Below are 21,453 nucleotides of genomic sequence, written 5' to 3'. Positions count from 1 at the left end.
CGCAGAGGGGAGTAGACGGCACTCACTACCTCTCCTCTCTCATGGTAGGTGTGGTCACTACCCCTCTCTCATGGTAGGTGTGGTCACTACCTCCTCTCCTCTCTCATGGTAGGTGTGGTCACTACCTCCTCTCCTCTCTCATGGTAGGTGTGGTCACTACCTCCTCTCCTCTCTCATGGTAGGTGTGGTCACTACCTCCTCTTCATGGTAGGTGTGGTCACTACCTCCTCTCTCATGGTAGGTGTGGTCACTACCTCCCTCCTCTCTCATGGTAGGTGTGGTCACTACCTCCTCTCTCATGGTAGGTGTGGTCACTACCTCCTCTCTCATGGTAGGTGTGGTCACTACCTCCTCCTCTCTCATGGTAGGTGTGGTCACTACCTCCTCTCTCATGGTAGGTGTGGTCACTACCTCCTCTCTCTGGTAGTGTGGTCAACCTCCTCCTCATGGTAGGTGTGGTCACTACCTCCTCTCTCATGGTAGGTTGGTCACTACCTCCTCTCCTTCTCTCATGGTAGGTGTGGTCACTACCTCCTCTCCTCTCTCATGGTAGGTGTGGTCACTACCTCCTCTCCTCTCATGGTAGGTGTGGTCACACCTCCTCCTCTCATGGTAGGTGTGGTCACTACCTCCTCTCCTCTCTCATGGTAGGTGTGGTCACTACCTCCTCTCTCCATGGTAGGTGTGGTCACTACCTCCTCTCCTCTCTCATGGTAGGTGTGGTCACTACCTCCTCTCCTCTCTCATGGTAGGTGTGGTCACTACTCTCCTCTCTCATGGTAGGTGTGGTCACTACCTCTCTCCTCTCTCATGGTAGTGTGGTCACTACCTCCTCTCCTCTCTCATGGCTAGGTGTGGTCACTACCTCCTCTCCTCTCTCATGGTAGGTGTGGTCACTACCTCCTCTCTCATGGTAGGTGTGGTCACTACCTCCTCTCTCATGGTAAGTGTGGTCACTACCTCCTTCTCTCATGGTAGGTGTGGTCACTACCTCCTCCTCATGGTAGGTGTGGTCACTACCTCCTCTCTCATGGTAGGTGTGGTCACTACCTCCTCTCTCATGGTAGGTGTGGTCACTACCTCCTCTCTCATGGTAGGTGTGGTCACACACCTCCTCTCCTCTCTCATGGTAGGTGTGGTCACTACCTCCTCTCCTCTCTCATGGTAGGTGTGGTCACTACCTCCTCTCTCATGGTAGGTGTGGTCACTACCTCCTCTTCCTCTCTCATGGTAGGTGTGGTCACTACCTCCTCCTCTCATGGTAGGTGTGGTCACTACTCCTCTCTCATGGTAGGTGTGGTCACTACCTCCTCTCTCATGTGGTAGGTGTGGTCACTACCTCCCTCCTCTCTCATGGTAGGTGTGGTCACTACCTCCTCTCTCATGGTAGGTTGGTCACTACCCCTCTCTCATGGTAGGTGTGGTCACTACCTCCTCTCTCATGGTAGGTGTGGTCCTACCTCCTCTCTCATGGTAGGTGTGGTCACTACCTCCTCTCTCATGGTAGGTGTGGTCACTACCTCCTCTCCTCTCCTCATGGTAGGTGTGGAACACTACCTCCTCTCCTCTCTCATGGTAGGGTGTGTGTCACTACCTCCTCCTCTCTCATGGTAGGTGTGGTCACTACCTCCTCTCCTCTCTCATGGTAGTGTGGTCACTACCTCCTCTCCTCTCTCATGGTAGGTGTGGTCACTACCTCCTCTTCTCATGGTAGGTTGGTCACTACCCCTCCTCTCTCATGGTAGGTGTGGTCACTACCTCCTCTCCTCTCTCATGGTAGGTGTGGTACTACCTCCTCTCCTCTCTCATGGTAGGTGTGGTCACTACCTCCTCTCCTCTCTCATGGTAGGTGTGGTCACTACCTCCTCTCCTCTTCTCATGGTAGGTGTGGTCACTACCTCCTCTCCTCTCTCATGGTAGGTGTGGTCACTACCTCCTCTCCTCTCTCATGGTAGGTGTGGTCACTACCTCCTCTCCTCTCTCATTAAGGTACACCTTAGCCGTAGGTCTGCAAAATCAAGCAAATATTACTGAACTCTTGACAAAAGCATGTTTTGACACTAGCCAGGGTTCCATTGAACCAGCTTTATCCGACAAAAACACTGTAGGTTTTTAGCATGGTCACGAAAGTCAGAAAAGCAATCAAATGAATCGCTTACCTTTTGATAATCTTCGGATGTTTCCACTCACGAGACTCCCAGTTACACAAACAAATGTTATTTTTGTTCGATAAATATTACTTATATCACAAAAAAAATTTGGTTGCGCATTATGTTGAGAACCAAAGCCGTGTTCCGTTCGACAAATTCCAAAAAGTATCCGTAATGGGTAGAAACATGTCAAATTGTTTTATAAATCAATCCCCAGGTTGTTTTTAACAAACATAATCGATAATATTTCACCCCGACCGTAACCTATTCAATAAGAGACAAAAGGAAATGGGGTGCCCCTGTCGTCCGCGCGCACAGGAAAATTCAGAGGACACCTGACTACTTTAGAAAAACAAAACTTGCTCATTTTTCAAAATAAAAGCCTGAAACTATGTCTAAAGCTTCTGGTCCACAGGCGCCTTCGAATGAAATAATTAGATAGGATATATGTATAGGGGCATGAGGGAAAAAGCCATTCAGATCCTAGAGAATACTGAGATAGATAAGTGCCACTGTTACCTTTTAAGTCAGGGATTAAGGGGAATAAAATTAGGTTTAATACTGTTTTCTGGTTGATACAACCACGGCCTCTTTAAAAAGGTGGATCTTCTGGGTATTTACTAAAGTCTTGGGAACTGTTCAGTGTAGGAAGAAAATTTCAGATGTTATGAAAATATTAGAAGTGAAAATAAGTACGATGAAATGGGAGAATGAAGCACTGTATACGTGGTCTCTCAGGGAAGATACAGCAGCTTAAAATAAAAGCCTGAAACTATGTCTAAAGCCTGGTCACAGCCTGAGGAAGCCATTGGAAAAGGAATCTGGTTGATACCCCTTTAAATGGAGGATAGGCGGGCCAGGAAACACAGTTAAAAAAATATATATATCACTTCCGGGTTATATTTTCTCAGGTTTTCGCCTGCAGAATAAGTATTGTTATACTCACAGATAATATTTTGACAGTTTTGGAAACTTTAGAGTGTTTTCTATCCTAATCTGTAAATTATATGCATATTCTACGATCTGGGCCAGAGAAAATGTCAGTTTACGTTGGGCACGTTATTTAAAAAAAATAAAAAAAATAAATCTGACCCCTAGCGCTAAGAAGTTAACACAAGGTGTTTCAATTGAAACACCTTAGCAGACAATTAGGGACATTGCGAATATCATATTTTATGCATTTAATTCTGATTGAACTAGCTATGTATCTAACCCGGTTGTTTCAGCYTGAGATAATGAGTGAAGTCCCAAATTTACACGCTCATGGATACAGAGCCTCGGAAATAAAAGATCCGGTCCTGATTAGGAGTCAATCCCCTTTTTTGTGAGAGTGTACAGCGGGCTCCAACATTACTGGCACTCCTGACTGGCAATCACAAACAATAATACAACAAATATAAACAATATAATTATAGAGAGAAACTCAAAATACCAACATGTGAGAAATACTGTACTTTATTAATGTATCAATGGAACCCACCAAAATCATACAATTATTTAATACAAAATACCTTTCACCAAAATCAAGGTTTAATTTATTACTTAGTGCAAACCCCTCTGGCAAGGATAACATCATGGCGTCTTTTCCTGTAATGTTTGACAAGGTTAAGGAACACATTTGGAGGGATTTTGGACCATTCCTCTATGCAGATCCTTTCAGGATCCTTCACATTCTTGGGTTTGCGCTTATCAACTGCCCTCTTAAACTCAGCCCACAGGTTTTTCTATTGGATTGAGGTCCGACGACTGAGATGGCCATGGCAGAACATTGATTTTGTTGTCACAGAACCGTATTTGGTCACCACCTCATGTGGATCTTGAGGTATGTTTTGGGTCATTTTCTTGATGGAAAGTCCACCTACAGCCAAGTCCCAGCCTTCTGACAGAGACAACCAGATTGTCAGCCAAAATGGCCTGATACTTGGTGGAATTCATTATGCCATCAATCTTAACCAGTGCCCCTGAACCTCTGGAATTAAAACAGACCCAAAATATCACTGACCCACCTCCATATTTCACCGTGGGTATGAGGTGCCTCTCCTTGTATGCATCTCTGTTTCGACGCCAAACATACCGATGCTGTATCTGACCAAAACGTTCCATTTTGGTCTCATCTGACCAGAGCACCTTCTTCTAGTCATAATTTAAATGACGTTTGGCAAACTCCAAGCGTTTGAGGTCAGAAAGTGCTTTCTTCTGGCAACCCTTCCAGAGAGCCTGTGGTTGTGGAGGTGGCGTCTTCTGGCAACCCTTCCAGAGAGCCTGTGGTTGTGGAGGTGGCGTCTGATGGTGCTTTTTGAAACCTGGTGACACCAAGACGACACCAAGGCCTGCAATTCTTTCACGGCGATTCTTGGGGATGTTGTTGCTTTTCTCACCATCCTCCTCCCTATCCTGGGGGACAAAATGCATTTGCGTCCTCTACCCATGAGGTTTTCAACTGTTCCATATCTTTTAGATTTAAAAAATAATTGCCCTGACAGTGCTCAGTGGTATATTCAATCGTTTGTGGATCTTCTTGTAGCCATGACCAGATTTATGAAGGTCTACGATCATCTGTCTCTTTGATCTGCCAGTTATTATTATTTATTTAATTATCTAACCCTTTATTTAACCAGGTAGGCCAGTTGAGAACAAGTTCTCATTTACAACTAAGACCTGGCCAAGATAAAGCAAAGCAGTGTGACACAAACAACAACAACATACAGTCAATAATACAATAGAAAAGGTCTATATACAATGTGTGCAAATGAGGTAAGATTAGGGAGGTAAGGCAATAAATAGGCCATAGTGGCAAAATAATTACAAATATAGCAATTAAACACTGGAGTGATAGATGTGCAGAAGATGAGTGTGCAAGTAGAGATACTGGGGTGCAAAGGAGAAGAAAAATAATAACAATATGGGGATGAGGTAGTTGGGCGGGCTATTTACAGATGGGCTGTGTAAAGGTGCAGTAATCTGTGAGCTGCTCTGACAGCTGATACTTAAAGTTAGTGAGGGAGGTATGAGTCTCCAGCTTCAGTGATTTTTGCAGTTCGTTCCAGTCATTGGCAGCAGAGAACTGGAAGGAGAGGCGGCCAAAGGAAGAATTGGCTCTGGGGGTGACCAGTGAGATATACCTGCTGGAACGCATGCTACGAGTGGGTGCTGCTATGGTGACCAGTGAGCTGAGATAAGGCGGGGCTTTACCTAGCAGAGACTTGTAGATGACCTGGAGCCAGAGGGTTTGGCGACGAATATGAAGTGAGGGCCAGCCGACGAGAGTGTACAGGTCGCAGTGGTGGGTAGTATATGGGGCTTTGGTGACAAAACGGATGGCACTGTGATAGACTGCATCCAGTTGCTAGACAGTCCTTCCCCAGCCGAGACAGGCCTCCCCAGCCAGACAGGCCTCCCCAGCGCCAGACAGGCCTCCCCAGCCAGACAGGCCTCTCCAGCCGGACAGGCCTCACCATGCCGGACAGGCCTCACCATCCGGACAGGCCTCACCATCCGGACAGGCCTCTCCCTCCGGACAGGCCTCTCCCTCCGGACAGGCCCTCCCTCGGACAGGCCTCTCCCTCCGACAGGCCTCTCCCTCCGGACAGGCCTCTCCCTCCGGACAGGCCTCTCCCTCCGGACAGGCCTCTCCCTCAGGCCTCAGCCAGAGACACAGAGCCACAGCCTGTCCACTCTCTCAGGCAGTCAGCTCTGACCCGGGCCCTGACCCAGACCCTATTATAGGTCCAGAAACCTCTTTTCTAGTGACACATGACAGCTCTCTCAGAGAGTCTGGCTCCAAAGAACAACTAACCGAGAGGATACTGGTACCTCTTGACCCTCAAAGACAAGGCCCTGGGACTCTCGACAGAGACAGACAGCAACCCGGCTCTAACGCAGGCGAGGAGGCGACCCACATCTTCGACCGAAAGAGAAGGAACTGAAGGAACTCCTCAAGAGAACGTCTGATCACGTCCTGAGCCTGTCTGAACAGAATGACAATGACATCACGGGGATTCCAATCACCTTAGCCAATCAGACAGCAGGGGATTCACTCACCTTAGCCAATCAGACAGCAGGGGATTCCTCACCTTAGCCAGTCAGACAGCAGGGGATTCACTCACCTCACTCTTGCCAGTTCATAGCTCAGGATGACTACTCACCCTGGTAAAGTCATGTCCCAGGACAGTGCCTAAACGGTGACCTACCTGATCAAGACCAGGCTTCTACCTTAACGTCGTATCTTCCTCCACAACCTACAGACGACACCGCCATGCGTCCGGCCTGTCAATGTTCACTCCCCAGAGAACTACACGGGTGGCCTTAACGGGCCGTGCTTTAACGGGCCGCGGGTGCTTTAACGGGCTGTGCTTTAAGGCGCTGCTCTGCCTCACCCTTCGAGGTAAACACCGGCTCCACCAGCAGCCTCTGTGACTCACTCAAGAGTGAAGGGCGTATCCCAGTCGCAGGGCTGTGCGAGGCTCCTGTCTGGGCCTGTCATGGATACAGGAAGACCAACCAGGAAGTGCGTCTCTGTATGGAGGAGGCCTCCTTGCAAAGGGAAAAATGCTCCAGTCTGACTGATATCCTGTGGGGAGGTCGCAGAGGGGAGTAGACGGCACTCACACCTCTCCTCTCTCATGGTAGGTGTGGTCACTACCTCCTCTCTTCAGGTAGGTGTGGTCACTACTCCCTCTCCTCTCTCATGGTAGGTGGGTCACTACCTCCTCTCCTCTCTCATGGTAGGTGTGGTCACTACCATCCTCTCCTCTCTCATGGTAGGTGTGGTCACTACCTCCTCTCTCATGGTAGTGTGGGTCATACCTCCTCTCTCATGGTAGGTGTGGCTCACTACCTTCACTCTCTCTCTCTCATGGTAGGTGTGGTCACTACCTCTTCCTCTCTCATGGTAGGTCTGTGGACTATCTATTCCTCTTCCATGGTAGGTGTGGTCACTACCTCCTCTCTCTCTCATGGTAGGTGTGGTCACTACCTCCTCTCTCATTGGTAGGTGTGGTCACTCATCTCATGGTAGGGTGTGGTCACTACCTCCTCTCGCATGGTAGGTTGTCACACCTCCTCTCTCTCGAGTGTGTAGGTGCGAGGTCACTACCCCTCTCCTCTCTCATGGTAGGTGTGGTCACTACCTCCTCTCCTCTCCATGGTAGGTGTGGTCACTACCTTCCCTCTCCTCTCTCATGGTAGGTGTGGTCACTACCTCCTCTCTCATGGTAGGTGTGGTCACTACCCTCCCTCTCATGGTAGGTGTGGTCCACTACCTCCTCTCTCATGGTAGGTGTGGTCACTACCTCCTTCCTCTCTCACTGGTAGGTGTGGTCACTACCTCCTCTCTCTTCTCTAGGTGAGTGTTGGTCAACTACTTTCCTCTCCTCTCTAATGGTAGGTGTGGTCACTACTCCTCTCCTCTCCTTCAATGGTAGGATGTGGTCACTACCTCCTCTCCCTCTTCGAATTTGGATGTGTGGCGACGTCGATCTGCTGATAAATGGGCACCGCAGATGAAATGGCACTTAGGTTTCCTATGCCGTTACAGACTGCTTCAGATACCTGGGTGGGCCCAGGTGATACTCCAGTAAGTAGGGTATGAATATGAAGTGTACGCTGGGAAGACCTTAGCGAAGCCCGATGCAGTCTGGGTCAGGGTCACACATATTCAGCTCTCAGTAGACTGGACTAATCAACGTCAAGGGTGACTCAATTCGAAGGGCGTGACTGGGTTTGAAAGTTCCCTGTTTTCTATTTGGCCGTACAGATCCCGTCACTTGAGTGATGTGACCACTATAGCTCTTATAGATCGACGATGACCCGGTATCACAGGACTACGGGAGGGGGGTACTGAGAAGCTCCGGGGATAAGAAGTTAGTCTGTGTGTGATAAGAGCCACAGAGTCCAAGTTAGAGAGTTTCGTCGTCGCAGCTCGTGTGCTCTGGACGGCTAGGAATAGGGGTTCTATCGCCGTGTAGGTAGGTAGATTTGCGCGGGGGGGTCTGGGGCGCAGGAACAGCCCGGATGAGATAGCGCGTGCGGTGTCAGTAGATAACGAAATGGCGGTCTTCGGCATATCTTCAAGGGGGAACATACACTCGGTGGCGCCAAAAGATCTTTCTTTGTACCTTTGATAGGTGGGAGGAAGCGGCGCGTCGGGTGATAGTTTATAGATAGACCGGTCATTATTCCTGGCAGGACAGACGCGTACACGCTAGAGGGAGGAGCATACCGCAGGGTTTGAGCACGGCGCAGTCGATTTCTGAAAGATACCACGAAGTGGAGGGTGAGGCTCGCAGTGCTTTATCTCGGTATGCAAATGCGGTGTTATTCACTGGGATTTGGGTTCTACGCCCGTCAGGGTGCGGTGACCTATTTGTACGACATTTAAAAAATTTACTTAACCGCCCTCAATATCGGGGTAGTCGCCGTGATAGGCCGCGTCGTTCGTACGGGGAGATGCTATGATGTATCGAGATACGTGACCAGTTAGGAACTGGTCTGTGGTAGGCGGTGATAAGAGACGTTACGGAGTGCCTGTCGTGATTCCGTGCTGCACGGGGCCCAAGTTGGGTGACACCTGCTTGCCTCGGTATCTATTCCATCCCATAGCCGGGATTCCCAAAGGGGAAGGTGTGCGCGCGATAAGATCTGCTGCGAACGACCACACCGACAGCCTACTGTAGACGGGTGCGTAGTCACACGTAACGGAGCTGACGGTTATTTGATGAAGCCATCAACGTAGACCGTGTGGCTTATCTAAAACGCAGATAACCTTCTTTCATGGTTAGGTGTGGTCACTACCGTCTCTCCTCTCTCTCTCATGGTAGGTGTGGTCACTACCTCCTCTCTCCATGGTAGGTGTGGTCACTACCGTCCTCTCCTTCATGGTAGGTTGTGGTCACTACCTCCTCTCGTCGATGGTACGGTGTGGTCACTACCCTCTCTCTCATGGTAGGTGTGGTTCCCTACCGGTCCTCTCCTCAATGTAGGTGTGGTCAAGATTTATCTAGGTCTTCGCGGGCCTTATGCTCATCGCGATAGGTTCATGTGGGTACCGCGTCGTGGATTTCAGGGTACGAAAGCGACGACCGCTTGAGTGGCCGTGGCGCGCTTGGAAGCTAGACGCCGATACGGAACGCAATTATACGTGATTTGTATCTCTGAGGAATTCAGCATATGACATTTCGTATAGTGTGATTCGTTAAATCTTGAAACCGTATGATTCGCGCAGGTACTCTCTCAGTCCGAGTGATCATCACTCGAGTCGCACGACTGCGGCAACGTCTCTCAATGTGTATGTGTATGGCCGGTCTTCTATCTGGACAGGATCGCGCGCTGCGCTGCATCCTCAAGTATGATAGGTTGCCTGGAGCACATTCCCTCTACTCATGTAGGTAATGGCGTCTATCTATCCTCGCATACGTCTCATCACGCATGCCTATCGCTCACCTGGTGATGTTGGCAGTCACGCTGACGCTCACTCTCGAGGTGATAGAGAATCATCGTTGTTGATCCCGCCATCACGCGTACTATGCACAAGAGCGATAACAGACCTGCGAGAGGTAGCGCGGAGTGTTGGTCTATCGCTTTCACTCACCAGGCTAGTGTGATAAAGCACGTGACTTCTTAGGGGTAGCGCGTCGTCCCTCTCATGGTAAGGGTGGTGGTCCACTACGCTCCCTCTTCTCATGGTAGGTGTGGTCACTGACGCCCTCTCTCATGGTAGGGTGTTGTGTCACTACCTCTCTCTCATCATGTCAGGGTGTGGTCCTAGCCGTCATCTCTCATGTAGGTGTGGTCGACTACCGTTCTTCTCTGCGGATGGTAGGGGGTTTGGTGCGACGACACTCTGCATCTCTCATTCTCTCTCATGGTAGTGTGTAGTTTTGCGTCTGGTGACCCGTGGTGGGTGTAGTCTAGTCGTGGGCGTGGGTTCTCCCCTGTGCATGCGCGTTTGTGGGGGTCTACGGCCTCCGCTCTCGCTCAAGTCCCCGCTCCAGTTTTTGTCTTTGGGGATCCTGCCAGTGCCCGGTCGCTGGCTCGCTCCTTCCCGCCCTGCCGGCTCTTCTCCCTTCTCCACACACGTGGCTGACACACTGCGTTCACCATTTCCCCTTGTTCCGCCGGCCCATCCGCCACGGGTGACTGCTGGCCCGCCGGCCCGCCACGTCCGTCTCGCGACGCATGCGCCGCAGTCTGCTGGTGTGTGTTACCAGACATTTCCTTCGCTCCTCTCCCAGGCTGTTGTCCCACTGCTTTCCGCTGCACAGCCTAGCTATGACTCATAGCCTCCTCCTGTAGTTCCTCACTTCTGTCACCAGTGCTTTGGGGGGCTAGTCCGGACTCATTCCCCGCGCCACTCTCTGCCACCTCAGCCCAGCTGTCAGTTTGCTCATTAACCGGCCGGCACCCGTGGTCCAGCTTGACCTCGCCCTCACGCAACTGCCACTGCCTCATCCCCTCTGTCCTCCCATCCTATGTCGACGTGCTGTTCCTTGACTCCAGCTCAAGCATTCCCCTCCTGTCACCCTCAGCTCAGCCGCTGGCTGGCCCTGGGTTCTCCACCTCCCTTTGCGCCAGCTGTTTGCTCCTGGGCCTTTCTGCACTGGGCGCCCCCGTGGTGGGGGCCATTCCACACTTCGCTACTGCTCCACTGGGGCCCCACAAGGGTGTGTGCATGCAGCTTCCTGTATCTTGTTTCCACCGACTGCGTGGTCCATCCACTCCAAACTCATCATGCAAAGTTTGGCAGACAAACACAACAGTGGTGGGCTTGATCACCAAAGGACAGCAGCCTAACAGGGAGGAGGTGAGGGCAACTCGAGTTGTGGTGTCAGGAAAACAACCTCTCAGCTCATGTCAATAAACTAAAGGAGATATCGTGACTTCAGGAAACAGCAGAGGAGGCCCCCTCTAGTCTACAATCGAGGGACCGAGTGGATTGGTGGAAAGTTTTTAAGTTCCTGGGCAACAGCGGCTCTTCAACTCAGGAGCTGAGAATTTGGCCTGTCACTAAACATCACAACTTTTAAAGATGCACAATCGAGAGATCCTGTTTGGGCCTGTATGATACCTGGTAGATGGCACTGCAACGCCCTAATCGCATGCTCTTCCAGAGGGTGGTGCGGTCTGCACAATCGCATCACCCGGGGCAAACTACTGCTCTGCATGACACTACAGAACCCGATGTCAAGGAAGGCCAAAAAGATCATCAAGGCGCCAACCATGAGCACTGCCTGTTCACGTTGATATTCCAGGAGGTGAGGTAGTAGAGATGCATCAAGCTGGGAGGAGAGATTGAAAGATCGCTTCTATCTCAAGGCCATCATACTGTTAAACAGCCATCGCTAACTCAGAGAAGGCTGCTGCCTACGCTGGTCCCAATACTGGACACTTTAATGAAATGGTTCTAGTTGTAGCTAATTATAATCATACTTAAATTTATATAACTTCATATTAAGATATTAATGCCTAGATCTGGTATTACGAGATCATGGTTAGCATGATCTAACATATATACTTCATATTAAATCTACGAGTTGATGCGAGAATTTACATCACTTAGTTGGCGTCTTAACTTGTTTTTCAACCACCTGTGATGGCTCAACAAAAATCTTTGTGAACAACTATCGTTTGGCACAGTGCGAGATTCTTACTGTGCATACTACTACTTTGTAGAGTTGTGGACTAACATATAGACATCTCCTCTTTCTCCTCAACGATAAGTGTTTGTGTTGATCAGATCAACGCTTAGTTTACCTCTTAATATTCGACTGTTGTCACCAAATATGTTTGTGGGAAGGAGTCTAGAGTGTTTACTACCCATACACTAGCTGTGATGTGCTTTAAACGTTGGAAAAGTCTCCAGGATAATCATGCTCATTCGTTCATGGTAGGGGTTCATCTAGAAACTTCTGATAGGCTACCTCCTCTCCTCTCTCATCTAGAGATGGGACTCATTTTGAGTTTAATGGGTAGGTGGGTGTGCACTGTGAACCTTCTTTTCACACTCGAACTCTACTACTCTCATGTCAGAGAATCGTTCCAGTGCCATCTGATTGACATCATCCGTCGAAATACAACTACACATCATATGCGGTAAGGTTCCGAGAATTGTGTGAGTACTCACCCTAACAATCTGATTCACTCTCCCTCCTTGGTTAGCCAATTCTCATCTAAGAGATAAGGCGCCTGAACTGCGCCATCGGTCACTACCTCCTCTTCCTGCTCTACATGGTAAGGTTTGGGTCAGCTACCTTCCTCTCCTCTCTTTCCATGGCAAGGTCTGTGGGTCACTACCTCTTCCTTCGTCCTCTTGTCGTCATTAGGTAGCACCTTAGCCGTAGGTCTGGCAAATATCAAGGCAGAATATTCTTGGAAGCTCTTGACAAAGAGCAGTATTTTGAACACTAGCCCAGGTTTCCATTGACACCCGCCTTTAATTCCGTACAAAAAAAGCTGTAGGTTTTTTTTAGCATGGTCACGAAAGTCACGAAAAGGCAAAATCAAATGAATCTGCTTGAACCTCTTTGATTCCATTGCGAATGTTCTCAATTTCACGAGACTCCCAGTTACACAACAAATGTATGTTTTGTGTCGAGTAATTATTACTGTAATATCACAGAAAAACAAAGTTGGTTGCGCATTATGTGAGGGGAACCAGACCGTGTGTGTCCGTTTCGACGAAATTCGCAAAAAGTCAATGCCGTAATGGGGTCGTAGAATGGAAACAATGTCAATGTTTTTTATAATCAGATCTCCCGGCTAGGTATTGTTTAACCAAACATAATTCGATAAATAGGTTTCACCCACGGGCCGGCTAACGCATATTCATAAGAAAAAGGAAAATGGGGGTGCCGCCTGTCTCGAGCACGAGAAATATTCAGGTTAGGACATGTCTCCTGGACGTAGTGTTACATTGGTTACTGGCGGAAAAAACCTTTCGCTATCATGCTGGGGGGGTTCTGTTTAGAGATGATCTTTCTCATTGGATAGATGAACCCAGTGCCCCATCGAATACTAGCATGCAGGATGATTCACGTATTGTGAGGCTGATGGAGCGGCTGGGGTTACAGAGTCCTCTCGTCAGCACGAGCGTCACCGCGTCCTCGTTCTCCGCCATATATTTGGGAACACTGAGAGTGGGACCTCCATCTGACTCCGATCGACGCACGCCCGCTGTCCTCGCACCTCGCCCATCTCCAGCCCCAGCCTCGCGGTTGCCCTGCCACCTGAGGATCCCGATTGTCACTTTTGGGGGCATGGTCTGTGGTCTGTTTACACGAATAGACTGTTTTGCATATGACTGCGTTATCTTTGAAGGGAAAAGGGGGCAGGCTTGCATGCGCAGACACCATCACGTGGCTGGGGTGTGTAGGCATCATTGTTGTGGGGTCTTTGCTGCAGGAAGGATGGTGCACTTAAAAATGATGGCATCATGAGGTAGACAATATTGGATATATTGAAGCAACAGTCTCAAGACAGTCATAGTAGGAGTTAAAGATTGGTTTGCAATGTGTCTTCCAAAATGAGACAATGCCCCTGCATACTTTCAAAGTTGTGGCAAAATGGCTTAAGGACAACAAAGACCAGGTTAGTTGGAGCGGCCATACACCGCCCTGATCAATCCTATAGAAAATTTGTGGGCAGAACTGAAAAGCGTGTGCGAGCAAGGAGGACTACAAACCTGACTCAGATTTGAGACCAAGCACTGGTTCAGGAGGAATGGGCACAATTCACGCCACACCTTTATTGTGTTTAGAGGTGGGCACTGTGATTGAAGGAAGTTGCACAAACGAGGAGTGTCCTAGTCGCAACAAACCAAGTTAAACAATTATAATAGTGCAAATGACATAACAAAATAACATACTTATGGAGTGTTAATGTAAACTTCTGAACGTCCCACTGAGAAATGGTGTGATTGACAACAAAATACAAGCCTGAAAATAAACTCATGTCCTCTTTCTCTAGGTATATTTTCTCAGGTTTTTCGCCTGCAGAATAAGTAATTTGTTATACTCACAGATAATTTTGAGCAGTTTTGTGAAACTTTAGAGTGTTTTCTAATCTCTAATCTGTAATTATAGTGCATATCTTACCGATCTGGGCCAGAGAAAATGTCAGTTTACGTTGGGCATCGTTATTTAATGAAAAAATAAAAAAATAAATCTGACCTAGCGCTAAGAAAGTTACACAAGGTGTTTCAATGTTGAAACACCTTAGCAACAATTAGGGACATTGCGAATATCTATTTTTAATGCATTTAATTCTGATTGAACTTAGCTAATGTATCTAACCCGGTTGTTCAGCGTGAAGATAATGAGTGAAGTCCAAATTTACACAGCTCCATGGATACAGAGCCCTCGGAAGATAAAAAGATTCTCGGTCCTGATTAGGAGTCAAAAATCCCCTTTTTTGTGAGAGTGTACAGCGGGCTCCTAACATTACGTGGCACTGCCTGACTGGCAATCAACAAACAATAAATACAACAAAATATAACAATATAATTTATAAGAGAAGCAACTCAAAATACCAAACATGTGAGAATACTGTACTTTATTAAATGTATCAATGGAACCCACCAAAATCAATTACAATTATTTAAACAAAATAACCTTTCACGCAAAATCAAGGTTTAAATTATTAACCTTAGTGCAAACCCCTCTTGGCAAGGATAACATCATGGCGCTTTTCCTGTAATGTTTGACAGAGGTAAAGGACACTTTGGAGGGATTTGGACGCATTCCTCATAATTCACTATTGATTCTGACCTTTAACTTCTTTTACAGCGTTCTGGTTCGACCTATTCTCATGCTGCGGGGGATTTTTTTTGGAGACAGTCTTTAGGATTTGTGATCAAGCGTTCGACTGTCTCTCTTGAGAGACTACGCGAGCTCTCGCATGTCCGGTCTCTTCTTCTTGAGTATTGAGGTTTGACATCGACTGGATGCCATCAGCTGCAGAGCACATTGTTTTGGTTTGCTGGTCTCAGCAGAACCGTATTTTGTCACCACCGTCCATATCGTGCGTACATTCTTTGAGGTAATGTTTTTGGGTTCTTTTATCTTTGTGATCGGTAATTCTATCAGTCACCTAGTAGCCATGGTTTGTTTGTGTGTATTAAGGTCGCCTGGTGGGGCTGTTGTTACCTTGTTGACTTTATGCTGTCGGTCGCGGCCCGCATTTGCTTGCGTCCTCTCTGCTACATGTGCATGTCGCCCTCCACTTTGATTTAGTACACAGCCTTATTTCTCGACAGAGGCATTTAGCTACGTTATGTTCTATGTCCAACATGCATGTGTCCTTTCTGCATCCCTGTTGTGGTGGAAATTTACATTTTAGGCTGTTTCTCTATTTCTCCATAGCTTCTGGTATCTGGGTCTATCTATCTCGTGTCTGTCCTCCGGAGAGGGCGTCTGTTTGTGTGTAATGTAGCAGAGAGTCCACGCGCTCCACATATATGATATGTGGGCCGTCTACCCTACCCTCTATCCACTGCCTCTCTTTCTGAGTTGACTGGTTTTGTTGGACGGGCGAGTTAGCTCAGGCTATTCTCTCTCGTTGGGGTTTACTATTCCCGTCTAGTGTTCGCTCGGCATTTTGTCATGCTCTGTGGTCCTTGTATGAGACGTCCTCGTTCTCTGCGCCAGCCTCCGTTGCGCTGTTTTCGTTGTCCGAGGCTCTTTGTTTTGCCGCCTTCTGCTGGCTGCGCACCCAAATTTGGATGTTCTCGGCTACTCACACACCGATGCTTGTTTGATTGCTGCATTTCTAGAGTATTCTGGGGTGCACATTTTGGTCTCATCTGCTGACCTGAGCCCACGCACGGCACCTTCTCTCCTCCTTACTAAAGGGTCATAGGAGTTTCTCTAACACTGAGCTTGTCCGTGTCTTGGTTTTCCGAGCACATCTTCACTCGAGTATGCGCTTTGTATGGTCATAATAGTGTGCTTTTGCTTTGGGCTGTGCGAGCACCCTTAACCCTGCTCCAGAGGTATCCAGGCTCGTTGTGGTCTTTGTTGAGGCTTTGTGCGGTTTTCCTTTTGTGCCTGGCAACCCTTCAGAGAGCCTGTGGTTTGTGGAGGTGGGGGTTGCTGGTGCTTTTTGAAAGCTGTGTGTTATGCACCCGGAGCTCACTGAGCTGCATTGTCTTTATTTCTGCTGCCTAAGCTGCACCGTGGGGCCAATCCTGTGTTGCTCCATGGCTACTGTTCGTTCTGGGTATTCCTCTGGCTGTGTTGTGAGGTTCGTTCTCTTTTGCTTTGTTTGGTCTTCAGCGCGGCTTCAATATCTGCGTCGGCGTCGTCCTGGCGCTCTCGTCGTCAGAGTCCTGGTTCGCTGGGTGTCAGCACTACTTAGGTCTCGGTATGACCGACGCCCTCTGCTCGCTCCCCTCCGTCGCCCATTAATGCCTTCCCAGTCTCATTCGTAGGGGTGCGGCCCCATGAGGTTTGTTCCAACGTGTGTGCCTTCGCCCGACTGTATCTTCTCTTTGTACGATTTACTCAAAATGTTACATATTTGTTGACCTCTATATGTTGCCGCGGGTGGTGCCGCCTTCTGTTTGCATCTCCCGACAGTCGAATAGCTGTGGTGGAAGCAGACTGATTAGTGGTTTTTTTGCGCCTTTTCAATCGGCACGCCTTGTTGTTGTGTCTGTGAATTTTCTCTGTTGTCTGTTTTTCCACCCCTTCCCTGCCTTTTTCTCGGATCCCCCACCGGCCACGCTAGCCTTTTTCTTTGTTGTGGTTTGTCACTTAGGTCGTGTGCCGGTGCCTTCCGTGGTGTTCTGGTGCGTATTCTTCTTCCGATCAGTTTGTAGGTTCACGTCAGCCCTTTGCGACACACTTTGCTCCGTACCAGTTTATTTATAGTGTTCCCCCTGGCGGCAGATGTCATCGTGTGCCTTTTCTCTTCTCTACGCTCTGCTTTGATTCACACTTGCTTCGTTCTCTCTCTCTCCCCCCCCCAGCTTCTATTCACTATACTACACCCTTTTTTATTCGCTTTCTCTACTTCCTCTCAATCTGGCCTTCGTCTTCCCTCGTTTAGCGTTCCTCAACCCCACCACCAGGCGATATGCGGCGTGGTGATGTCTATCGTTTAGCCTGGGGCTTTGTTCGTGCTTCTATGAGCTGTTTGAGTGTCCCTTCCCAGCTATACACTATTTCTTCATTCACATTTAACGCAGTCTTCCTAACGTAACCTGGCCAAGATAAACCCAAACAAGTCCAGTGGGAACAGGCCACCATCAGCCCAACCCAACCAGGAGACTCGCAGGGCTGTGTCGTAGACGTACAATCGTTAATAAATACGGACCATAAGCTGTCTATGATTAGCACTATATTGCTGCTTCGCAAATGAATTTATGGTTAGGAGCATGCTAGTGTGTCGTGGCGAGAGGCTGATAGGCTGTGCTTTGCGTTACCCGTGTGGTTGGACGTGTGGTTGACCAATAATGAGGGCCTGCTCCTTATATGTACGTGTTGCGAATCCTGCAGATTGAGGTCCCGTGTGCCTCCGTACAACCTAATAATTTACAAATATAGGCAATTAAACACTGGAGTGTACTAGGGAGTTTCGGCACGAGTGGGTATAACGATGATGTGCAAGGGTTGTAGAGGAATCAGTGTCCTGGGCTCTGGTCAGCGTTGTTGCACACTATGAGCCTGGATGAGAGCACAATATACTTTATTTACAACCACCCCTCCTCATGGGGCAATGCAGTGTGCCACGCCCTCCTCGTGGGCTGTATCTGGGCGCTGTGTCACTCATCTCTATCAGATGGGCGTCTTGGTCGCTTGACACGCGCCGCAACAGTTCGCTAATCTCACACGTCGACACGCCGTTGCTCTCGTTTGAGACACAGCTCGACTTGATATCTACGCTCTCACTCCCACGATGAGGGTAGGAGACTCGAGCTCTCTTTTCACCTCCCCCGCCTCGATTGACGCGCTCAGTTCCCTCCCTCGCACGCATTTGTTGTACTCCCGCACACTGATTCCCGGACAGTTTCTCCTCGCCCCTGCTATCCATCCCGCGTGAGCTGCCGCTGAGCTACCAAGAGATCCTGCGCGATAGGATGAGTCGGGCGGCCAACACAGTGAAGAGCAACGTCGCAGAATATAGGTGTGTTGAACAGTTGAGCTACTATTCCCCTCCCACTGCATGTGCCTAACCGAACCTCAGCCTCACCCAGATTGAGTTCGCATGCCGTCTTGGGCTGCTCGTTCACTATTCGCCCGCCGGCGGCCATAGTCCGTGACCAGTGATGCTGAGATTTGAGTGCGTGGCGCGCTTTCGAGCCCCTTTGTATTCGCATCTCTACGTACCCGATTCCCTCGCTTGAGAACCTTCTTGCACCTCCACTTTGCCGAGCCTTGAGGTTCAGTTGCTGTCTTTCACTTGCGTGGGCTGACCCGAATATTCGGACTCAGTGTAGTGGCCCCAGCGCCGGGACCATTCAAGTATGTGGATAGTCTCCGCCTGCGTGACAACTTTGTGTCCGAGCCGGCCAGTCGGGTCGCGGGACTCCCTTGTTATGGATTTCTTCCATCGAGTCTCTCGTGTGCGCGGCTCCGCCCGTGGTTGGGTCCCCTTCTTGGCCCTGTCGTTTGTTCCCGACTATAGCCAATCCGGGAGGTCCGGGCATTGGGCGTGTGTCTTTGTATGGTGGTCCAGGCAGACCCCTCGCCTGTCTACGCCGCCCCAGGGTCTTTGCTCCCACGCTTTTGTTTGTAGCTTCAGATCGTTGTGTGTTCTGTGTATCATGTCTATTTTTGGAGAGACTCGCATCCATCCAGTTCGTGCCTCGCCTTGTCTAGCATGCGCCTTCACTCCGCAGTAGCATCTGTGAGACGCGAGCTTCCCGGCGATCACGCCGTCGATGATTATATTTTGTGTTACTGTTTTTCTGTGCAAGCATCGTATTTGGAGCAGGTTATTCCTTGCTCTTCCGTTTGCGTACAATGACCCCGCCCTGTCGTGCGCTGCTCCACGTAAGTCTCCTGTTTGGCACTGTCTCATATTGACTTGTCAGAGCGATGTTGTGACGATAGCTATATAGTTGTGTTGGATGTTGCACATGTGAAGAATGGTTTATTGCATGCTTCGTACGATGCTTTTTCATTATACGTTAGCATTGGTTTGATATTATGGGTCTGCAATCGAGATTTCGCTAAGTATGATTTGTGTTGTTTGTAGCTTTTATATATAGCTAGCCTTGTGACGTCTTTGTTCGCGATCTAGTTGTGTCCCTGTGCGTACTCGACATTTCGCTCTTCTCCTGTCATATCTCTCTGAACAGTTGTTCGCCATGAGTTGCTGTGGAGGCGGTGGCTTCACTCTGAGTTGCTAATCATGTGGGCATCCCTGTGATTAGCGCGCTGCGCCACTACGGACGGTGAGTTTTGTGCTGGTGGGTCGAAAGGTGCACCGCTCCTCCTTCGTCTTTCTCCGTGAGAGAAGCCTCCAGGCTTCTCTCGGTTGTATCTGTCTTCATGGTGCTCTACTGCGCGCGACAACAAAGGATATTGCCATCGGTCCGCTGTACCCCCCTCACTGCCCTTCTTCCCCTGTCCTTCCCCTGCCCTCCCCCCCTTCCCCGGAGGAAGGTACCCCGCGTCCCCGCCGCCATTCTGTCGTTGTCCCACTGTCAGGTTGACTTTTCAGCATATTGTTATTTCCTTCACTAGTCTCTAGTTGTGAAGGATAGCAGTTTTTTTGCATCCCATTATGCGTCCGCCCTGCTCCTTTGTTCCTCACCTAGGACTGTGTTTGTACTTAGGAAGCTGATACCCTATCACTCGACGCTGTCGCGCACGCATGAGGTGTGATGTGAGATGTCGGAAGAGTCTAACGGATCATTTATACCCTAGTGAAACAGGAGGTGATTGTTAAATGGCTAAATATGTTCCCTAAGACTTAGATACACTTTAAATAAGTGGAATGTAATTCCTGGTTTAATTTTGGTAAGATGTTATTTACAATCATCATTTCAATTTGGATACTTTGATTTGGCGGACATTTTGTTGAGGTTCCATTGAAACAATTAAATAAAAATTAGTATTTCTTATGTATGTTTGGTATTTTAATAGTTTATAACAATTATATTTATGTATATTTACATTTACATATTGTAGTCACTTTTAAGCAGACGCTTCTATCCTAGCGACTTTACAAGTAGAGTCATTAACATTTTATTAACATTTGTTTTTACAATATCTGAGACAGGGTTATCCCTACCAGGCCAACCCTCCCTAACCGCCAAACCCTGCTCTAACCCCGGACGACGCTATGGCCAATGTGCGTTCGGCCCCGACGGATCTACCCGTGCGCGCCGGCTGCGACAGAGGCCTGGGCTGCGAACAGCAGACCTCTGGTGGCTCGAGTAGCACATGCGATGCAGTGCCCTAGACCACTGGCGCCACGCGGGGAGTATTTGTATGTAATTATGTTTGTGCGGTGTGCCACTCAGGGGTGGCTAGTAAGTTTGAGCCCCGCTGTATGATACACTATACGTACCAGTCCAATGTTGTTGGACACTATATGATTCCACAATGTGTTATATTCATAGTTTTGATGTACTTCATATTATTTACACTAATAGAAAACCCAGTAAAAAAAAAAAAAGTTTTTAAAGCGTTGAAATGAGTAGGTATGTCCCAGGAGGGAAACCTAATTGACTGAAGTTTATCTCGTATATATATGGTATTATTGGATGTATAGACACCATTCATGGAATTCAGTATGTTGTATAAGAATACTGTAGATAACTGCTATAATACGTAGTGTAAGAATAAGCTATATATATGGAGGCTAATAGTTTGAATAAGGATGGTATTTGCTGGCATATAGAAATACAGCTTTAAATACATTAGTAAAGAGTACAGTACAAGATGTAAACATTATTAAAGTAGCCAGTGCATTTCCATGTCTAATGTATAGTAGGGCAGAGCAGCCTCTAAGGTGGCAGGGTGGAGTAACATTATTAAGGGACCAGTGAATTCCATGTCTATGTATAGAGGGCACGAGCCTCTAAGGTGAGCAGCGTTTGGGTAACATTATTAAAGTGACCAGTGGATCATGTCTATGTGTATAGAGGGCAGCAGCCTCTAAAGGTGCGGGTGGGAAGTAACATTATAAAGTGGCCCAGTGATTCCATGTCTATGTATAGAGGTTGCAGCAGCCTCTTAAGGTCGCAGGGTGGAGGTAACATTATTAAAGTGGCCAGTGATTTCCCTGTCCTATGGTATAGAGGGCCAGCAAGCCTCTAAAGGTGCAGGGTTGGAGTAACATTATAAAGTGACCAGTG

General features: G+C 48.5%; 1 long non-coding RNA gene across 1 annotated transcript in view; it reads left to right on the top strand.

Moving 5' to 3' along the window:
- The first annotated feature begins 2 nt into the window (after window positions 1–2).
- The window catches only part of LOC112073987 (uncharacterized), a 38,598-nt gene continuing 17,147 nt past the window's right edge, over window positions 3–21,453 (top strand). Inside the window, exon 1 of the long non-coding RNA XR_002894654.2 lies at window positions 3–44. This is a non-coding gene — a long non-coding RNA (uncharacterized lncRNA). The remainder of the gene's footprint in view (window positions 45–21,453) is intronic.

This window comes from Salvelinus sp. IW2-2015, unplaced genomic scaffold, assembly GCF_002910315.2.
Source record: "Salvelinus sp. IW2-2015 unplaced genomic scaffold, ASM291031v2 Un_scaffold2450, whole genome shotgun sequence".
Classification (NCBI taxonomy): Eukaryota; Metazoa; Chordata; class Actinopteri; order Salmoniformes; family Salmonidae; genus Salvelinus; species Salvelinus sp. IW2-2015.
The sequence above is the reverse complement of the archived record's forward strand: the minus strand, read 5'-3'. Positions and strand labels throughout refer to the sequence as shown.